Source organism: Thunnus maccoyii, chromosome 6 (genome assembly GCF_910596095.1).
Source record: "Thunnus maccoyii chromosome 6, fThuMac1.1, whole genome shotgun sequence".
Taxonomy (NCBI): Eukaryota; Metazoa; Chordata; class Actinopteri; order Scombriformes; family Scombridae; genus Thunnus; species Thunnus maccoyii.
The window spans coordinates 16,806,854-16,814,216 of record NC_056538.1 but is presented as its reverse complement, the minus strand read 5'-3'; the positions used below and the strand labels follow the sequence as shown (position 1 = coordinate 16,814,216).

Below are 7,363 nucleotides of genomic sequence, written 5' to 3'. Positions count from 1 at the left end.
ATATAATGTGTTTCACCATTAAAACCCATATAGTTTTTAACTATATTGTGCTTATCGGCTTCCTTGTCATTACAAGTGGTTAGCAAGTCACTGCTATCAGTTTAATATTAAAGATCCCCTCCAGACATGTTTGAAGTTGTATATAAAATACTCTATTTTGAGTAATTATTACCTCATTAAAATCCTTAAAATTTCATCTCCTCCTCCTCCCTCATTGAAAAATTCGCAATCTCTGAATGTGCAAATATTTTTGTTTTACCTCCTTCATTCATTTACTCATTTACTTTCATGTTGAAACCATGAAATAAACCATGTGTGATCATGACAAATACTGCACATATTCAAATCTGATGGTACTGCCAAAGACAATTTAGTCGATATGCTAAATTAAAGCTATTTGGACACACACCTTTGTTTGGGCATGATCTGCTCTGTCATACATGTAAAACTCATAGTTGATCCAGGTAAACAGTATAACAGAATGTATGTGCGTGATGGTGTTTTCAATCCACCAACATAGCATTACTGTCCAATTTGCTGCATGATGAGAAAACCATCAATATGTTCCAGGTTGTTCCCCAGCTTTGGACTGCAGTGAAAATGCACAGAAATGCAAACACAAAAGACTCCACAGACCAACTTCAACTTGTCATTACGTAGGTTACATTGCATATTTCATCCACTGGACAGCTGTGTCTAACTTTAGCCTCCTTTATCTGATATCATGCTACTATTAACAAGACTTAACATAACAACATACAAGTGTATTGTATTATGGGTGGTTTCTGCCTTCCTATCTGTTGTGTCCCTTCAAGAGTTGATAAACCCAAACATGTCCAGTAAGCCCAGCTTAACCTTCAGGAGTTTTCTGCCAGCTTATGTAACTGTATGTGAATTGCTGCTACAGAGGAAACATTCCTAAACCACAGAATTGGACCTGAGTCATCTGTCAAGTGGCCAAGAAATATGGTGTCACAGAGTGTCTTGTTGATGGTGAGTCTTAAAAATGCTAACAGTTAAAGAAAATCTTTCCATGGCCCCAAAATGACCCACGTCCAAGAGCTTGATAGGAGAGTGTGTTAGTATACGATGGAAAAACAGACAGGAATACCTATTGTCGATAGGAATAAATTCATTCCATTATTTCTCTTCTTCTGATACCAATTCCAGACTTATACTGGCCAATTGCAAGTACCAATGCAAGACAGCAATCATTTCCATTTTTAATTTCCAATCTATACACCTCACTGTGTTAACTTGATTAGGTTAATAGTTCTATGTGTAAAATAACATACAGGCGTAACTACACATCACTTCTTATCTATAAGTGGACATTCAAACACCATTCTTTTTAGGCCTGTGCAAGTTTTGTTGTCTATTATTTGGGCTGCTGATATAATGTTCTCTGCTCAAGTGCTGTACATCACACTAAATTTGTTGAATAACTGACTAACCTAAGAAAAGCTCATAAATCATAACCCCAACCATGTTTCATCTTGAAAACAGGGTATTTATCAGCGCAAAGTTGCAAGACTAATCTCAATCTCAATTACAAAGAGGAAAGGATAAAGAAGGTAAAAGACTGAAAAGAACTCCAGGATGACAAACTTCAGCCATCTACCGAACATCAATCATCCATATATTTCCAGCAGAGTTGGGACTGAGTAAGTGCCCTGTAATCAGTTTTATATGTATTTAGAAACCTTATGAAAATGTCATTAAATTTGCTTATTATGGCCAAGATGATTGGTACCTGAAAGCATATGCTTCTATGTGCATCTAAAACTGGTTTGGTTGTGTGTGTGTGTGTGTGTGTGTGTGTGTATTTGTAGATGTGTGGAGAATATCTGAGTGCAGGCAGTGTAGCTGAAGGTCACTCTGAATGGAGGCAGATAAATGAACTGGGGACACCAACAAGCTTATTACTGTAGAGCGCGTGCACACACAGCGCGAATGCCGACATGCACGTTAGCACACAATGCAGAGACTGATGACTGTTTCTGTAGTGACATGAATTGCTCCTCCCCAGATTCCCTCTCCCTGCTTCTCTCTAAATCTCACTGTGATAGCTGCAGTTGCAGAGACTTACAGCCACTGATATAGAAGGGCTGGAAACAATAGTGGAAACACATACAATAAAGTGCAATCCAGTTAAAAGGAAAGCCAAAAGCACTACTTTGTGAAGCTTACTATCTTTCTACCTTCATGTTTTTAGCTCACTACCTTGATAACAATGATTTAGCCAAAATGTTTTAAAAGTCCAGGCACTCTATGTGTGTGGATACACACAAATTTATTCCAAGCACACAATATTTGTATGTCTACTGTGGAGAGAAATTGCTGGATAATGGTGCCTATAGACTATCTTTTGTTCTCAATTGACAGCAAAGTTATTTTCATTATTATATAAGCTTGTGTAAGAATTGCGTAACAACATAAACCCTCTAGACTGCCTATAAACATCATTTGGTTTGGGTCAATAATGTAACCTGCTGCCAGGAGACTGCAGAGCTTTTCAACTTTATCTGGTCAATTTTTCCCCCCTCTGAACCTACTTTATGTTGGCAGACTGTCACTGCAGGCTTGCATTCTAATGGATATAACCAGATAAAAATGTCCCTGTTTGACAGAAGATGGTCAGCGCATACAAAAGCACTCTATCTGAACTATGAACCAACGTGACTGCACATAATGACGCATGGATCCTAAACAGAATAATATGCAAGCTTTAAAGTGCATTTCTATGTAACTTTATGACATCCTCTCTCAAGATTTGAGTGAGTACTTCACTACAAGCACTTGAAATCGACCTGTGTAACCCTGTAGACCTTGTTCGTTCACACATATATATCAGGTCTTTGGTCTCACTTTGACAGTTTCAAAGCAGGTGCAAGGAAGATGTCTCCAATCCTTTGTGAATTCTGTAGCAGACACACAGGCGAGTGACAAGACAAAAAGTGACTGTCTGGATTTAGAGTATGAACTGTCTGGCCCAGCTGAAGTTTCTCCCATCGGTGTTCACTCTTGTAATTGACAGAATGTTGGCTGAGCTAGACAGAAGATACGGCTCATATCAAAATGTTCAGGAGCGGTTTAGGTTTTTTAAACTTGCAGAGCAAACACTTCAGGGACACGAAGAAGAAGCATTTCAGTTCAGGGGGGTTAATTCTCAAGCAAGAACAAACAAATCTGCCCATCAGCTGCTCAAACTAGTAAGAAGACAGAATCTCTAATCTCTAATATTAAAATTGTTCTATGCTGAATTTGTGTACTTTTGTTGTGGTGGGGCCTCATTCACCAGGATCACAATGTGCAGAGGTAAATAGGGTGGATGTGGGACCATGGGCTTAGCCAAGCTGAGGGGCCTATGACAAGGTTAAGGGCCGGAGTATGCTTGGTGGGGTGAAAAGCTGATCATCACAGAGGGATGAAATGTGATAATTGTTTAAATATGGAAATAACGATGCACATTTTCACACAGTCTCACCTGGAAGGCAATCATAGTGTTGAACTCAGTTGTACACATGAAAAGTGACCGAACTGGCAGTGTGAAGAATGAAAAAAGAAAGCTAGAGAATAGTTCTAATTTCCACACACCTGACCAATTGCTGCATCAATAGGGTCTCAATATCAGATTGTTGGCTTTGGAAAGTTGCAGAAATTCCAACATTGAAATGGTGTGGAGGTAGGGGTTTCAGACGCTGTTTGACCATCCGACAAGCACTTCTGTTGGAGTATGTTGGCGCTTGAAGACCCCCTCAGACTCAGGTTCCTCAAAATAGTTTGATTTTAACCCTTGACCTAACCTATGATAGGTAGACATAAAAGTAACTTAAACTGTAAAAGATGGTCATAATTATGCTTTTATGTCAACTGATCTTTTATCAAGCGTTCAGAAGAAATAATAACAGTGAATTATGAGTAAGATGTGTCACTTGAATATCCATCACTGTTCACTTAATCCAGCAGACCATGAAGGGAGTATCTAAGAGTATTAGGTTGCCATTCAGCATGGCAGCAGAGATTCCCTCAAGGACAAGTGCTGAGCTGACATCATTGAAGGCTTCTTAGAGCATTACTGGAATTGTTGGAGCATGTTTTCGCTTCTTTTCATTTCAAACAAATTTTCCTCTTGAGACAATTTAGACTATCTCCTAGATCTTGGTGCCAAGACCATCCAATAGGGGCCAATACTACAGCAACACACACAGGAGCCCTCATTGGCTTCCCACCCATGCAAGCCACTTGTGTTCAATGGAGCAGCCAACCAAGCCCAAGGCACTACTGCTGGGAATAGGAGTGGTGGTGGCAGTTTAAAGAAAGTATAATACAATTAACTTCAGTTTATATAAATAAATATTATTTCAACCTCTACTAAAGACACACCTGCATGTATTCTGTCTATTTATTGAGACATGATTTTGGCTTTTCCCTAACCCTCTCCCAATACTCTTTGAACTGCCATGCTGCTCTGCTTGTCATGTCTGTAAAGTAATCTTGCCGAGTTAAAAGTGCAAGAAAGAGACAGCCACGGAGTGTTTGTATGGTAGAGAGAGAGAAAAATAGAACAAATATCAAACTCTTACTTGATAATTCCAAATCTAGTTCACAGAATATTAAAAAGGCCTCAGTTTTTGGGAACATGAAGATCTGGGGCCACATGCATAAAACTCTGTGTAGATTCATGACTAAATCTGTGTGTGTGCACAAAGCCAGAAATATGCATACGCATTTTTACTTCATATTTATAAAGCCATGTGTACACAGGGCTCTGTTTTATAAATCTCAGTCATTGAAGAACTGGGCGCATGAACCTCATTTCTACTCCCACAATTAGCCATAAATGGATGAAGACGCACCCTGAGCCAGCCATTTTCTTATCAATTCGCCACCTGCTCCACCAGTCTTAACACCTTTCAATGAAACAAACAGCAAATAAAAAGTGCCATTTCACAGATTGCGTTGCACCCACAAAATTCTCCAACAGCAGAACAGCCATCATTACTCGTGATCATTACGCAGGGCTGTGTGGCTCTTTATACCATCCTTATCATTAATTCATCACACAGACTTGTAAACCATTGTTGGGCGAGATATCTCAGGAATGTAATCAATGATTAGTTTGTAGCACTCATATCTAAACTAAACTTTATAAGGTGTGTCACAACTAAGGATAAGAAGAATATTAACAGTAAAATAAAATGTTGACTCCTATGTAAATGAAAAGAATGATAAAATTAATCACACAAAAATAATTAATCAATGTTACATTAACAAATGCACCTTTGATTGGCATTTTACAGGTCTCTAAAAAAATCCCACAATAAGTGTAGCTGGTTATCAACCAAAACAATGTTTTACTAAAAGATTCTCTTCTCTCACCTTATATTCCATCTCCACCTCATCACACCTGTGATGACCCCTGCTGTTTCTTGTGCTCATGTGATTCACCTGTTTGTTTGATTTGGTCCACAAGTGGGTCATCAGTGCCAAGTGCCAGTGCCATCAGTGGCAACACCTGGGCCTGGTGTCCCCAGGTTATAAATTCCTGGCTACAACTAACAGCTCTCTTTCTCCCCTTCTCCCTGCAGGCACCTGTTTTTGGTTATGTTGAAGCCTTAGTTTGTTCTTTTACTTTCTTTTATTTTGCTTTATTAAATAAATTACTGTTAAAGCTTTCACCATGGTGTGTCTCCATATTTGTCATGGGCCAAGAGCCAGATTGTGACACATCAACCTCAGATTGCTTTAGAAAAACCTGTGTACATGGTCTAAAGAATGCATGAGGTGTGCACATTCTCACCGCACATTCTGTTTTTATAAATACCAATTTACAGTATGTGTGGGAGATGGCGTACGCATGGTTTTTGTTTGTATGCATTGTTTATGCATGTGGCCCCTGGATTCTGTTGTCTTTTCGTTCAGCGTCATTGTGTCATAGCTTTCCCTTCATGGCCAGGTCCCAACAACCAGATTATGGAAAAGATTAAGCAGCATTTTTTGACAGTTCTAATGAAATCTGATAAGTGGATATGTTATGCTTATTTTCTGTTCTCTCTTTAAATGGGAACAGAAATTATTTTTGTGATGAAGGTAAAACATATTGCTCTAGAAAATAAATCTATGCTGTGTGTATACATGTATACACAGTACCAGTCAAAAGTTTGGACATAATTTCTCATTCAGGTGAATGGGCAGATGTGTCCAAACCTTTGACTGGTATTGTATATTAATGGAAGGCTATATTAAATGTATGGCAGTATGGTAGGAGTTGATTGAAGTTAGTTTTCTGAAGCTCTAAACTGAAGATGAATGTTTTGTTTTTGTGTATTTGTGTGTCTGTCGATGCAAGGTAGCCAGAGGAGAATTCTCTCACACTCTTTTTTTCTTTCTTTCTTTCTTACTCCGTCTGTCTTTCCGACCACAGGCCCACCTCTCACTTGCTCCCACTTGCATTTACGAAAGAAGGCAACCTAAGAAGAGCTGTCTTCCTTTCCAGACCCCTAATCCATTGTCTATTCATCTTCTTTTCTCCCATCCTCTCTCTTTCACCAGACACTGAAATGTCAAACACATGATTATCTGCCTTTTTCTCGTTTATCCCTCCCTGCTGCCCTTCTCTCCCATCTCTTCCTTCTCTCCTCTCTCTCATTCACTTTCTGGTCAGCATGTCTCTGCTGGTCTCTCAATTAAACCCATAAAAAGTAATTTTATCAGTAATTCATTGCAAGTTTCCTCACATCAAAGTGTTGATTTTTCAGCAACAATTATTTTGCCATGACAAGTGTTAATTGGAGTTTGTCCAGTAACACAACACATACGGCTTTGAAGCGGGTGCTGAAAACTAGCTTTTTCTACATGTGTTAAGCACAGAAGGTGTGAAGTAATTTAAAGGGCAGCTTTGATGGAGCTGTCAAATAGTGACATTATGGTGACACCAGAGAAAAGGTCAAAGGTCAATTACATTTTTAGGGTTCCTCCTCATGCCAAAGTTGATGGTGCCAGCGAGTAAGCAGTTTTGGTTTAGAAGTAGATGAAACAGAAGAACTCTCAGCTACATGTTCCAGACTTTTGGAAACATAGAAACCATGCTGGTGGACAGTGGTCCCAGCAGTAGACTGTTTATGTCAAAAAGTGAAGAATAAAGCCACCTATACAGTTAAGTAACACCCCTTGTGTTGTTTGTGTCTCTGATAGCACAATATTTTGGTGAGCCAGCAAGGAGAGAGGTTCTACACCAAACCAAACCCCTCTTGACAATTGCCAGTCCTCACTGAAAGAAAACCACGCCAATTAATTTTTATTTTATTTTTCCCCAAAACTGGATTGATGGATCATCTTGACTGGGTCACCATCATACTCC

The 7,363-nt window shown here is 39.1% G+C and overlaps 1 long non-coding RNA gene across 1 annotated transcript; it reads left to right on the top strand.

The window, feature by feature from the left end:
- Nucleotides 1-835: 835 nt before the first annotated feature.
- On the top strand, nt 836-5,616 carry LOC121899011. The gene is made up of 3 exons (XR_006096584.1): nt 836-993; nt 1,507-1,664; nt 5,592-5,616. It is a non-coding gene; the product is annotated as an uncharacterized LOC121899011 (long non-coding RNA).
- Nucleotides 5,617-7,363: the final 1,747 nt, after the last annotated feature.